A 15831-nucleotide genomic window follows, 5' to 3' on the forward strand; every position below is an offset into this window, starting at 1 on the left:
TCTCCGAAATTCCGCAGGAAAGAACTTTCGATCGAGAGAGTGACCTCGATATTGCGATACGCCATGCAGCACGACGACTCATTGAGAGAAGAAACCAAGTCCAAATCTATCGATCGGCGAACGGAATAAAAGGGAAAAATCAAATAAAAAACTAGAGAATAGGGTAAAAGGAAAATAGGTTGGAAACTATGTTTGTCTGGTTCGGGCTCGAATTCGGTCTTATATAGACGCTACTATGCCGGTTGGAAGTCTCGTTGAGACATCCTAGAAGGGGTTACAAGTAGAGACGGTGGTTTCGTTCGCCGAGTGTTTCCGAATCTCAGGGAGGTTAATAGTCGAACGTGCCTGGAGGGATTCTCGGTAGAAGCATCGCTACCGCTGTTGCGGGTCCATTTCTCCGTTTCCATTATTGTTCCTTTCGAAAGGGTCGAATCTCGGCCGCGAACTCTTCCCCTTTCCATCGCGCGCTCGCTTCCGTCATAATCAGTCGATACTTCGAAGATAAGGATTTTCCTTGCTAGGAGAAAGATTTGACTTGACACACGTGAACAAATATCCATGAGAGAAATTTATTCGCGCGATGACAAAGGAGGACCGCCGTGTCGCGTAACGCGGCCACGAGAGCACCGCGATCCGTTTATCTAAAGAGAATTTATCTTAAGTACCTTCCGCATGAACGCGCATTCGGCACAACGATGCACGAATAGCCAAGGCTCGATTGTGGTCTCCGCATAAGATGTTCGAACGTATAGAGGCTTGGCTGTATAGAGATTGTACGTCTCGTCTCTAAAGCTTGCGCGCCGCCAAATTTCATCGGCCTCGCTGCCTCGAGTGGAATGAAGATAACTTTCTATTCAAACAAAACCAAGACGCGACCGCCCTTCTTCCAACGAAACCTGTCTCGTCATCCACCTCGAAGGATCGCCGCCGATCGCGCACCAAAGAAACCTCTCTCCCGAGTCGAACGTCAGCCTCGATCGATATGTTTCCCTTAGAGGAAACAGGCTTTTCCCCACTCACTTTCTCAACCTCGGCATGAACGTGAAAATGCGAGAACGTTCGCGTATGCGACTTATTTATTTTACGATTATAAAACTCTTCCACTCACTCTCATTATTTGTTTTTTTTTTTTCTCAACTAATAGGCGGGACTCGGATCAATGCTGTTTTCAATTTCATGCTTGATCGTTGCATTTTCCTACCTTATTGTCTTCTGCTCCTTTTAATTTCAAGCGAAGCAACGCACCCGTTTCGTCCTTTCTTTCTTTTATGCAACGAAAACGAGAAAAGGTGCCGAGGCGTGGTAACAATGCAATTTTGTGGCCGTAACGTTCCGAGAACACGACAAGATTGTCTTTTGCTCGGTGCTTAAGGATTTATATGCTTGCGTCTATGCAGAGCACGCGCGAAAAAGGAACGCTTTAAGCGGGGATAATTTACACCAAATTCAACGGATTTTGCATAGACATCGATACCGGCTCGCTGAGTACTCAATGTGTAAAATTGCATTTGAAAGAACGAGATCCCGAGTTAAGTTTACGCGTTCAACGACTAAGGATACTTGATAGGTGCTTGATAGGTATCTACTTTATATATTTAAAAAGGAGAGAGATAGACGGAGAGAACATTATACACGCTCCTCCATGCTCCTCCACAATACGAGGTCACGACGTTGCTGGATATTGCGATACCACGGAATTTCAAGATGGCCGTTTCTCGGAGACACGAGGATGCCGAGAGCAAAAGGAATTCAATTTCGTGCTCCGCGTCTTTTGTGCGAAAGGTTATACAGGTATTTATATGTAATATCGACTATCGCTCGCGCATCGATATTTTTACCTCGGGGGGAGGAAAAGAAGAAGCAGCAACAGCGAAAGAAAAAGACAACGCGAAAGAATATCCAAAGTCCTTCCCGACACTTTTACCCTCGCTTGTTACGTCTCGTTTTTTAAGCGTCACCCTAAATCGATTCGATGACGTGGGGGAGGGGGGGGGGGGTTACGCCAGTCATCGTCCGACGTGCTTTCGATCAAACTTTTTGGAAATATACTTCGAAGCTGGAATGCGTTCTAAATGGAAACGATAACGACGTTGACGAAGAATCATTGTTTTCCTAGTCTCGAGTATCCTCCAAGTAAATGAATTTCTCTCTCTTTTTCTCTCTGTTTTGCCAGCTAGGAATCCTAGTTCAATCAATATTTAAACGATTAATTACAAGTTTGTTCGGGAAGACTGAAAGAACACTCTTGAGAATGATCCTGACACGTTCGAAAGAGAAAAGGCAAGGGTTTGAAAAGAACTTTCGATAAAACTAGTTCGCGTTTTCCGTGAGCGCGCACCGTAAGAACCTTGTAGCACCTCGATAAAGATCGTTTCAATTGCCCGTTCAATTACCAAGCACGATTCGTAATCGTCCGAGGAAACTTTCTACGAGAATAAGGTCTGGCAGTTACATTTAGATGCATATATATATATATGGTATTTCTACCTTCATTTCCGCATAAATACGGTCTCCTTCGAAGAAACAAAAAATCAAGAATAACTTTTCTAAAGAAAGAAGAAAGTTTCTCTTGGTCGTAGCTCTTTGCCATTCGTTCTTTTGAAAATCGTTTATTCTCTCGTAAAGACTTATTACGTTTAAGTTATTACGTTTATAACGTTATGCACGCGTCTCGCAAGATAAAAAAAAAGGTAATTCCCATCAGAGCGATCGGTGCCGAGCATCAGTCCATTCATCGACCACGAGCAAGTAAGCAATCTACAGAGCGTATCGTTTAGTGTGCGAACTAGGTGTTCAACAAGCGACACGAGCTTTTACGCGCCGACCGAGAGAGATGGAAAGAGGACCGGCCGAGATTCGCGTTCAAGCTGAAATTGTATGCTGTGCGGTCTCTGGATCGAGGTTTACCTGCGCGCACCATTGTGCACAAATGCTTTGCGCGTGTATCATACCGAGAATGAAGAGCGAGAGGAAACTACTAGGAGGGCATAGTTTGAGGCGACACCTAACCTGAAATCGCTTGACCCGTCGTTACTAGCACCGCGCTAGTAGAAGAGGACAAGGACGACAAAGCGTGTGCAGGCAGGCAGGCAGGTAGGAGTGGGAAAAGGAAGCTTCGGTCGAATGTGCTGAAGAGGGAAACAGGGACAGGGAAAGAGAAAGAGAGAGGACGACTGTGTTCCAACGTAATATGGGCTTGTTCCCGTTTGCGACGGGGTTCAGCCGCGCTTTGCAATTAGCCTTTGTCGCGAGTGCACCGACCAACAGTCCGCCCACCCACTTTTCTCCTCTTGCTCTACCTTCTCTCCTTTCACTCCTCCCCAATACCACCACCAACACCGCCACCATTACCGAACCTCAACGTGACATCCACCAACCGTCCAAGCAGAGTCGCTTTAACGCGCGAAAGAGTGCGCGAAACACAAAAAATAATTGCTAGCTTTGCGGCTCTCAAGCTATACCAGCACCTTTTTCATCTCCTTCCTTTTGCAGTTTCACGCGTTTCTCTTCCCCCCCCCTCCCACCACAAATACGGTGTAATTAAAAAATAAGTACTTTAACCAGGAATTGTATTCGTTGGTTCGTAAACCTCGTACGCGATACAAGGGTTACTTTTGATTAACAATTTCCTCGCGAATCGTCTTCTATTCTGGCGACTTTATCGAATTGTCTTACGGACGAGATGAGAGTTCAATGTCCCGTGTGAATCGCGATATACACGTGATTAAGAGTAGATTCAAACGGTGTAATAGGGTGTATTCGAGCGTGCGCTCTGAGACCCCGAAGCTAGAATATATCTGGCAAATGGAACGATCGCAATTTGGCTCACCCGATTTGCCGAAACTTTGAGGAGCTTCGACCTCGCGTTTCGCAAGCGAACCCTACGGATGGATATCGATTTGGAAGATTTTTTTCAGTCGAGACTACGAGTAGGCGATTGTCGTTAACATATTTGGATTAACGAAATAGAAGGGGTAAAAGAAAAATCATTTTTAAAGACGAATCTTGCCTCTTCTTCGAGTTTTGATGATTTACCGCGCAAACCTTCCGGCAGCATCTAATAAAGAATCGTTTGAAAGCAACGAATATGCAAACGAACGTGCAAACGAACGAGCAAACGAACTAACAATAAGTACGTAAGATGATTATTATATGAATTCAAAGTAAGCAAAGCCTTCCCTTCATCTCCCTCGATCTCATCGTCCATCGTCGACACTGGATTCGAGCGAGGGCCAGGGAGGGAGGGGGGGGGGAGAGTGCTAGAACGAAAGTGGAATTCAAATTGTTATTTTAATATTTATCACCCGCCTCTTAAATCCCTTGAAAGCCCGTCTGCCCGCAGGATACCGAATCCACCTTGAAGCATAATCTTCTCTGAAAAATGCTAAACGCCCAGCTTAGCGCCTCAATATTTCAAGCGCGTTTCAACCGTTATATAAACCAGGGAGATTCGTCGGTTGTTAATCTCAAGAGAAAAGGAAAAATACGGTTTGCGTTCTCGCAAAAAGCTTGACGCACGCGAGATACCTAGTAGGTATATCTATATCATCGAGGCCACCTAGAAAAGACCTAATTACGATCCAGATCCTTCAAAGACGGATCTATATCTTTCTAAGCGATCGATCGGTTTGACGAAAAGTTTAAGCACGATTCGAAGGGGTGATTTTAATCGGAGATTATGCTTCCGGTAATAATCGGCAGTTAGTCGAGGTGGAAGCGTCCGGGAGCTGGGGTTCGCTGATAACGGACTTAGGATGGTTGCTAGCAGAGAGAAGCAAAAGCCCCCAACACGCTGCCCACCCGAACGTGTTCCGATTTCGAACTCGGTGCTACCGTCACGGTTATATCGGTCCAACTATATCGGTCCAGCTATATCGGGCTTGCTAGAATCGCCACGAGGGAGAGGAGCTCGAGCAAAGGACCTTCCTCCTCCGTTCCACGTACATCGATACGAGATAATCGATCGATCGTCTTCTTAATTAGTGGCCAACCATTTAGAATGCCGATTCAATTACACAGTCACGTAATCTGCTTACGCGGCAAGCTCGGTGCTTCCCCCTTTCTACCGCATCGATGTCAGCTTGACTGGTCGTTTGGGTAATCTGACGCGTGCGTTCTACCTTGCGTATCTCTTTCCTTCGATTCTATGTAGTCTATCGATTTGGATCTAGATCGATGCAGATTTGCGTTCCCTCCGTGCGTTCCTCCGTGCGTTCCTCCCTGCGTTCCTCCCTGCGCCCCTCTTGCCATACACGATATTTCCACCGCGCGACAATAAATTCTCAAAAGCTTGCCATTTGCGATTATTCCATCAGAGATATTTTCTTCAAAAACTAAAAAATAGCTGCTAATTTTGTCAACGCCAAGGTCTTTCCCCTACCCTCTTGCTGTATTTTTCTCTCGCAAGCTTTTTACTTGCTCGACAAACGCCTTCCTCGTTTCGCGGAATATGTTCCGGCTTATGAGGGTCTCCTCGGCGGCGTCCTCTTTTTTTATTCCACCAGAGTGAATGTTTATAATACCGTCGAGAACATTTTCCTCTTTTCATGCAAGTGTGTACACGACGAGTGCGGATTCGTGGATGGACAATGAAGATTAAAATCGTGTTGCTTTCGCGTAACATTTTTCCCTCCAAAATGATTAACGACGGGGATTTCAAAAGGAATTCTATCTTACGTCTTTCAAACAGATTAATGTTGTTAACATACTCTTATTCTCCCAGCACTAAACGTATCGAGTATCAACGAGAACGTTGTCTTCTTATCATCAACCTCCTTCCCTTCCGCGAACGCATCTAGATCTGACCAGACGGAATTTTTCCGTTCTATTTTCTAGCTGTCCTGCATCGATATCGAATTCCACGGATTCTTCTTTTTCCTTTTATTTGCCCGTATACCTAAGGCACGTTCGCACCTACGTTGTGTTCTCCTTTCTTCTTATTTTCCGTCTTGTTCCATATAACTATCGAGAGGGGAGAGCTGATAAAAAAAGAAAAAGACGACTCGAGTCAGCCCGTAGGAAAAGGAATTAATTTGAATCCGTAGCGTTTTGCTAGTGGGAGATAGAGGAAACTCGTCATCGGAGATAGGAGCAAAGACGACTGTCTTCTACTCCGTCTCCCTGTCTCTAATCGGAGATTGCCCTCGGATCTCGTGCTCCTTCGCTCGAGTTACGTCGAATACTTCCGAGATAAGCTCGTTACTTAACCCTTCTCTCTTCCTCGAAGTCATCTCTATAAACCTTGGATCGAATTAAACGCGCTGCGACGACTCTCGACTGGAAACTAATATGCGCTATTTCGTATGATCCTAGGACGGAGATCATTTCGCCGAGGTTTCTACCAATTGTTCCTCTTATAAAGAATAAGTGACTCAAGTGAACAATATTTTTTCTATTCGAATGCATCGAAGTTACGCTATCGCGACATACATGCCCGAAGCAAATAGACGGTACACAGCCTGGCAAGTTTCACTTTAGAAATCCTCCGCGATTATTAGTTGAACAAGTAGTTGCCAGCTCTCCGAGTGGGGTTTCGAGGAAAGCGAATGAGAAAGAGAGAGAAAGAGAGAGAGGAAAGCAGGTTCTCGAGAGGGTTAAAGCGAGGCTTGATTAGGCCGCGGTAACTTGTTTCCGTCCGGAACCCTTGCACGAACTTAAACCATATTAAATTGCGCTTAAGTCTGGCGCGTGCTAGAAGCTTTCCGCAAAGATGACGATATGGTAGTTACGAGGAGGACGAGAGAGAGAGAGAGAGAGAGAGAGAGAGAGACAAAGTTGAAAGGGTGAAAGTAGGAGGAACCACAGACGACGAGATGTGCCACCCTTAGAGTCAAATGCGAACAAACTTTGAGGAATTTAATAAACGCGTAGTCCGCGCAGGTTACGCGCCGTTATTACAGCTCCTCCGGAAAGGGCCACACCAGCTTTTAAAGTATCTCGAAGAAAGTGAAAGATAGAGAAGAGAGAAGAGAATGTTCGCCGTACCGATTCTCTTAAAAAGTTATACTCTCCCTCCCCTCCCACCTAGAAACGTACTCTCAGGACCTAATTATGCGGCGACACTTTGAAAGAACGTTCCGCAAATGTCCTCGTTTAACTCGACCCGACTTCTTTTCTTTCTACAAAAAGATATACCTATGTACATGTATATATACATATATACGAAGTCTGTACATGCTCGTTAGTCCGAAAATTTGTATCCGCCAACGAGATATTCTCCGTCGAAAGGACGAACTCTTTTCCCTTCCGAAACGACCTATCCTTTTCACGAAAATGTTGTTGCGCTCCATTTTTTGAAGTGAAAACTTCTTTAAAATCGTTGTGATTTGAAACTCGATGAAATGCAATCGATAAAATGGAAACGAGGAAACGACATTAAAAAGAGACAAATATATACATATGCATATATATATATATAGGATTTAGCTTGCGAGAGAATGAGATAGAATACACTATACAGTGTTTCCTGTTATATATATCGGTTATAGATATATATATTATATATTACATAACTTTAAAATATTATTAATTAATCGAAGGAAGTGTCTATTGTTGTTTAAAAACACCAAATATATGATCGGAGTACCGTCCTCTTCGAAATCCACCGTTAAACTGGATCAATGTCCCCTGTAAAAGTTTTTTGATTAAATGTTGTTTATATTACTTTCCAAACGTTGCGCATGTGTGTAACGAGAATATTATTTGTAATAAAGAGAAATTAGGATTAAAACGTTCTGATTTTAGTATTTTTATCATTTTTATGTAATTGTTTCAACACAAATATATATGTTTCAACGTCTCTACGCAGTGATTACTTCGAGAGTAAAATTTTCGACAAAAAGAATATTAGATCGAAATTATTTAATATTTAAATTATGTTAATAGGTATGAAATGTTAAAACGGATGACTTCGAGCCGGCTATGTTTGTAGACATGCAGGCTTATCTATTGTCCATTTACTGGCATCGATTTCAGTCGTTTTACAGCTCTTTCAAAGTACATTTCGTCGGTGACAAAGTCTCTTGTAAAATTTGTTACTACGCATAAATAGCGTGGCGCGGAAAGAACTTACGGGACAACCTAATAGTATAAAATATAAATATTCGTCTCATTCTCTGAAAGTTTAGTTTTAAAAAGGTTTCATTTCTACCGCATGTGACTTGTATTTTTTGTTCCTTTTTGACGCGAGCTCGCAAAATGAAACTTTGAAGGGGAGAATGCCTTTGAAAGCGTAAAAATTTGCTATCTATCTCGCGTAAGGAAAAATCGCGTGGCGAGCGAGTAAGAAAAGTTGGTAGGATTTAAATTAGATAGAAAGGACACGAATATATTGGGTAATTAGTGGTAAACGCGTTGGTTGACTTTATCATCGCTTTTACAAGGCTTTGCAATATACACTCCAACTGGAGGGGAGAGGTTAAAACCGTAATTGTGCCGGCACGAAGATTCGCAAGACTCGAATTAACTTCCATGGTGCATAGGACCGAGGTCGATACCGCACCAGGATCTAGCTTCCGTTCCTTAGAGGATAGGAACGTTGTATTCGACCGTATTAGCCGTCCGTGTGTTTACCAGCAGCAAACAGACGAAACCGGTAATTATATTTGACGTCGATTCCTTAAGCACACAAAACGGAATCCGTTAAGGATCGCATCCGTCAAAGAGGTGTTACGTATTTCCAACATACTGGATTGTCATGTAATGGACAACTTTAACGCGATATCGTTCCATGAAATTCAAAGACCTTAGCCGTTTTTCTACGACTTCCCGATAAATTCGTTCGATAAAGGGATAGATATCATTTGCTTTTTCCTATAGATTTTCTATAGATACGAATCTTCCAACTTTCAAAAGATTATTTTTATTCTCGTGCAAACGATTCCCGGTACGTACTTGCTACGTGCATATATGCATACATACACGGTGTGCCCTTGTCTAATCTAGGACTCGGTCAGAATAGATTCAAGTAGACGCAACCTAAATGTTATCTCTCCGAGTAGATATTCTTCCCAAACTTTCTTCGCAAACTTTACATACGCGAACTTTTATCATCGATTATCTAGCAATTTGCTTTTCCTCTCCAATAATTTGTCTATTTATTCCTAACGAGACGATGAAAGATCAACGCGATATTTTATTTCTAATTAGTCGATTTTCGAAAAACAAAAAGGGAGAAAATCTAGCCGCGGGAGTTGAATTTTTCTTTATTATATAAACTCGATTAAAGGATAACAGGATTAGCGAGTACTAATTATAATTTCAGACGCTTCCGGTCGTTCGAAATTGAATTTTCCTTCGCGCGGTTAATGAATAAATGGAGAATATTTGCTATTATAAGTTTTATAGAAGATAGTGAATGAAATAATCGTACAAATATAATAAGAAATATAATAAGAATATAAAAAAAAAAAAGTAAAAAGCAATAGCGATGGATGGATATTGTTTAGCAATTGATTCGCGATAGTTGGAACTCGAAGGTTCTTTATCGATGTTTCCAATGATCCACGTCGAATCTCGTAAATCGTCAAATGGTAAATGACACAAACGATTGGACTAATTTCCATCGATATAAACGCGATCGGAGCAATATCGAGAATAGCCTAATTACTAATAGTCGTTATTAAAACCATAATTCAGGATTGTTAGGGAGGAATTCCAATGGCATTAGCATTAAATCGGACGCGCAATGAAATCGACTATCTCGCAAAAGCTATAAAATATAACGAGAGTTTCATCGAACTTGGAAAATCCAAAGGGAGAAACGTCGAAATATCCCGTTAAATTCTTTGATATACATAAATCACGCCTTTGGAACTCGATTCGTAACGTAGAAAAGTTGGGCTCTTTGTCAATTTAATCCAAAGTTCCAGCGAAAACATATTTTTCAGCTAATAACTCAAACCCCGACACTTTCTACCGAAGCTCCGTCTGCACATTCATATCCCGAGATCGTAAATCAAGGAGCGGTCTTACCGCAAGAGTTTCCATTAGTCCTGGAAAAATTTGTGGATGACAAATATGATTGTTTCACTGACTCACCTGCAACAAAAAGAAAAGAAAAAAGTTGAATTATCCGCGAGGTAGTAAGTAGGAAATAGGAAGAAGGAAAGAGACAAGGAGAGGGAGGGTTCAGGAAAAGTCGAAGCAAATCGATCATATGCAAAACAGCTCCCCGATAAATCTCGGTGGGCCAATAAAATCGTATCGATCAGCCGCGAGCATGACGCGCCACGACGCTACTACTCGGATACACTTTTTTCACTCTCAGACTTTTCCGAAGTCGTTCGGACGTGTGTGCACTTTTGCGATGGACCAAAGTATCCCTCTTATTTCACGGGGATGGAAAGAAGAAAGTTTAGGAAAAGGAAGAAAGAGTAGAAAAGAGTAGTAGAAAAGAGTAGTAGAAAAGAGTAGAAAATAAGAAAATAAGGTGGCGTACACGCGAGATAGGTAGGGGAAGGTGAGTAGGAAAAGTTTCTCAAACCCGTTCGAACATTCTCCGCGAATCCGATCGACTTCCCTATCCTTACGTAAGATACGTACAGACGAACTTGGTGTATCGCTTCTGCCGGTAAAATATATCCGACGGAAACGGGATCGACGAATCGGTAAAGGCGACTCGTTCGATTTTCCTTAAGCGTCGGAGATTTCTCAGAGTGTTACCACGTCTCGCGCGGAATGCCGATTGACCTCTGAAAAAGAAGAAGAATAACGCGTATACGTGAAGAACATCGAAACAAACGGAAGATTTCTTTCTTTATTGTTCCGACTTTAGAGGAGTAATCAATTGAACGCTTTTAGAAATCGTTCGGCAACTATACGAAATCGAGTAGTATTATGGACTTTGGACGCATTCGATTGTCGAATAAAACTTTCGAGGTTTTCCTCGTCGCCTCGTTCTTCGATCCGTTCGCAGTTAGTTTTAATTCGCGTGCTCGACGCCGACCAATCTGTGTCATGCGCGCTCCTATTACTCCTGATAAGACCGAGGTAATTTATTTACCGAGCACGGGGATGCCATCACGCGACTCCCACCCTCTAGGACTCCCCGAAAGGGTGCGAGAAGACGGGCTAAAGAAGATCGGAGAAGGCGGGCACGCTCGAACAGCCAACGGATTCCCGACGTCTCGTCACGGTAGCCTCATCCGTTTCCCCGAAGTGTCACGCTTCTCTGGAGCTACCGAGAGAACGAGAGAGAGAGAGAGAGAGAGAGAGAGAGCCGAGAAATTGTCTGACAATGAGCGAGAGGCGGTGGGTGAAACCAGGGTCTGCTGTCTGTGGCGGAGAACGGGAGAAGGGCCAAGAGGGGGCCCGACTAAATGCGATGCCGTTACCTCGGCAGGGTGATCGATGATCCCGCGCAGGACACCGGATCCTTCCTACCGGATCCTTCTACCGGATCGTTCCTACCGGATCGTTCCTACCGGATCGTTCCTACCGGATCCTTCCTACCGAGCTACCGAGCAGCTTACCTACCTCGTGCCAATTTTACACAACCCACCCCCCTGCCGCAACCCTAAAGGTATCCAAAAGGACAATCATAAATATACGTCGAATAAGACGTATTAGCGAACGTGCCTCCTATATGCGAACGATCAAATGTTTAAATAAACCTCTCGTTTGTAGCTAACAACTTTGACTCGTACATTCCGAAGATTCTCGTTTATTCGTCATTAACAGTGGTATTTGCATATTCCCAGATAAATCGAAAATGTTGTTTACAATTCTAATTGAGAGTGGTACATGGGAGAATTGAAAATCGTTGTAATAATTTATGATTTCAGCCGTCGTAGCGCAACTTAATGACAATTGCTAGAATAATTTCATTTCGCTGGATGATAATGTAAACGCGTCACAACGAATATGTATAATATTATGATATTTCGAATATTACATTGGACGGTCGCAAAGCGCAAAAGCGTCGCCAAATGAAATATGAAAAATAAATCGTTTACGAATAGAAAAAGACTTTCCAGCCGAGTCTTGAATTTCTCGCGCCTTGCAGATTACGCGGCCCAGGCATGAAAAAATCAGCATATATATTGCAGGTAGGTGGGGATTACATACGTGACCAAGAAAGGCGGAGCAAAACTAGCGTGGTTTCCACGTATTATTACGTATATAGAACCGAACGAAACGTTCCTATATCGTACCGACGACATCGAAACTTCTCTTACGAGCGATTACAACGAAAGCCGTTATATCGCAAAGAAACGATGAATGATAGTCGCGTGATCGCTAAAACCGATAAACTGCGGTCACCGTCCCTACCCGATAGATCCAACGCTCGAACGTGCAACCTTATCAAATATCCGATGAAAGCTTCCTTCTGTTTATTTCCAATCGAAAGAAGATGTTAATGATATCGGATTAATAAACCGATGTCATTAAAAAAAAACCCTCTAATTGCATCGTCTTTCCTTCCGCATAGCAATCGCGTTGTCAACGATTCAAGGATTTATCTTCGAGCGTACTATACAAAAGCATTTAATGTTTCATACGCGTTCGCAGATTCTGCATATAGAACTATCCTCCTCCTCGTATATTTATTCGTCCAGTATTGTAAATTTATGCGAGCGGAAATGCAGAATACAATTAATAACGGTATCTACAACGATGTGTACTAGAACAAAAAGGTGTTAATGAATGGATTGGCATAATATAATAGACGTTATTATATGGCGTTAATTAAGCGCGATACGCAAGCCACATTGTTATAGGAAAGTTACGACGCGGTTGTGTCGAAACTATAGTAATTTATTATATATGTGTGTGGGAAAGATAGCGTATACGCGTCCAATTATACCGCAAAACGGGATACTTTTATCAATAGCGGATAAGGCCGATCGTACTAATGGTACTAATAATCCCTTGGAACGTCGTCCGCTCATTCGAGGAATAAAATCGGCGGCATATCGCGTTCGAGGATGCAACTGCGGGCAAAGTGGTCGACTACCTTACCGCCCGAAGAAAACTGTACTACGAACCGTGGATATATAGCTGGAGTTGAAAACGGTTCTCTCTTGAAATCAATGGAGCTCGGCACGTTTCTCTCGACGAACCGAAACCTGTTTTCGGATATCTTCCGAGAGTAACGATCTTTCCAACCTTCCCTGGAATATCCAAACACGACTATATATTGTAATATGATTTATACCGTTTACCTATTTCTTCTAAGAGCCGAAAACCGGTTTTGAATAAATCAATATTTTATCCGATATCAAAAATATCGACAAGATTAAACTCGAAAATCGTTTAGCGAAATCTCGAGATCTCGGGGGGAGGAATAAAATTCTTGGCAACCCAAAGATCGACGAATATTTCCAAAGTTCCATTTATTTCACGACAAATCCTATGGAAAGATCTATTTTGAACGCTTAATCGCGTCTTTAGCTTCGGGTCCCTTCAACACCGTCTCCATAAATGCGGCTGATGCGCTTATTTACGGCGAATGAAATTGTAAATTATCGAATCGAGGTGCATTGACGATCTCCAAAATCTTTCACGAGAACATTTATTAGGCGCGAAACGACGGTGCCTCGGAAATTAATGGTGGATCCGCTCTGCGAGATATCTCGGATATAAAATATTTCGGACGATGGGGGCCGTCGTTAACGTGGGGCCCTACCTAGAACTGGCCTATCTCGTTAGCGTTAAGATCGTTAGAAGATCTCCGGGACGCCGGCCGATCGAAACTTTACCTTTTCACTTTTATCCAATTAGTTAATCGATATTTAGAAATAAACTTTCGTAAGAAAGTAAAATGTCGACGCAACGACCGACGCAACGACCGACGCAACGACCGACGCAACGACCGACGCTACGATCTTTCAAGAAAAAATGTAGAAAGGAAGAAGAAGGCATTTGCGAGACTTTTCTTCCCCGAGCCCATCCTATCCGTCCGGCCACCATCTCGTCACGGCGTTGTTCCTTCCATAACGATCGCACAATACCCAAGACTTTATTTATAGGGTAGTAAAAATTTAAATAAATTTCCCCTCATCGACGAACGCGTACTGGAGGACGACCATAGGTGCTCGCTTCGCGAACGTTATTTATTTGCTTAATGCGAAGACCGAAGCTTTCTTTAGCACGCGGACAAGCTCGTCATTATTCGATTTTCGGTGTTTGGTTTAAAGCGTCGAGCGCAAAGGGTTAGACTCCGCCAAAAGTCGGTAGTAAATTTTCACCCTTCCCACCGTAGCTGTAAATCTACCTTCGCTTTTCAATAGGGCCACGACATCGAAAAGAGCACCCAAGAGCTTCTCGCCAATGCGAATACTTTCATCTCCCACATTTTCCCTTTTTAATAGACCTTATTTTTCCTATACCTGTACATACACGGGAAGAAAATAATTCGAGCGCACGGTAAAAAGTATTTATTCCTTTCTGCTACTGGAATTCATAACTAGTCCCACCACTATTCTTTACCTCGAGGCATAGACGTGTAGCTATCCCTCTCCCACGCTCGCTTTCTCTTTTTCTCTTTTCTGCTCGGGCTGAAGGATGGCGTTGCATCGCAATGATAAAGCTATCGAAGGGTCGATACCGATGATGAAAACAGCGACGGTGACATGAGAAATCGGTCAACCAGTTCCTTTCTCACGGGAAAAGAAAAAAGACGAGGCAAAGGACAAGGCCGCAAACCTTGGTTCGCTTTCGGTGCGGATTATATTTACGTGCTACGAAAGACACGCGCTCGAGGCCCTTTTTACGCATCTCTCTAACATACAGCCAACGACCTCCGCCGACTACTCGCCGGAGTCGATTATTTCTTTTCTTATTCCAAAGATATTTCAAGTACACTTTATCGTGTTCGATAATCGCTCGTCGATCGAATTATTCGCAAGGTATTTTGTTTTACGATCGATGTAAATTATCTCTCGAAAAAGAGGAGACAAACTTTTGCCTTAAGAAATTCGAGCGAACCGCGAATTCTCCAAAGAACATGTTCAAATATGTGTGTTCAAATAAAAGAAAAGAAGAAATTGAGTAGAGTGTAAGAAAAAGAAGGGCGTACATAAAGGAATATCGGCGTGCGATCGAACCGTAAATTCTTTCCTATCTCAATTCGGACGTGGAAACGAAATGACCCTTTTCTAGAAAGACGATGTGCTTAGTTGGAAAAGGAAGGAAGGGTTAGGAGATACCGAAAGACAACGGCTACTAAGACGACGACGACGACGACGACGACGACGACGACGACGACGAAGAGGAAGACGACTTAGACATCCGCCTCGAGCGATAAATTTGTAAAACCAATTTAAGATCGCTATACGACCCGCGGCGACTGGTGCACCGGGTCCGAAACGCGTACGAGAGGCTTCTTCTTTTATCTTCGTCCCTCCTTTTCTGCCAGTCCTTACCCTTTCTAACCCATCTCGTCTTCTTACCGAGGAACGTCCACATATCAACTTTTTATCTCTGGCAAGACAATTCGACGACGACCACGCGGCCCTTATGAACGGGACGGCCCACGTTCTCCTCTCTCGTTTGCGAAAGACGCACGCAAATTCCCAGGATCATTTGGTGCCTTCGTCCTTTTATCTCGATTTACCACTTCTCCGTGAATCCGCTGATAACGATGTTGGTAGGTAGGAAATACGAGCTAGCTGGATATACCTAACAACTATTTCCTACACTTTTCCTTGCTCTTTTCGTTAAAGTTGCCACTCCGAGATAAGTTTACAAGTTGGTAGCGCATCGAGAAACGAATTAAAGACAATATCGCGGATGATAGTTGCGGTAGAAGCACGTTACCATGGCGAGTGGCTGTGGCTTTTAGAGGTATATGCATTCACTGCCGGATTTATCACTTGGAAGGCCCCTCCT

This window comes from Polistes canadensis, unplaced genomic scaffold (assembly GCF_001313835.1).
Source record: "Polistes canadensis isolate GaletaPanama2010 unplaced genomic scaffold, ASM131383v1 scaffold_12, whole genome shotgun sequence".
NCBI lineage: Eukaryota > Metazoa > Arthropoda > Insecta > Hymenoptera > Vespidae > Polistes > Polistes canadensis.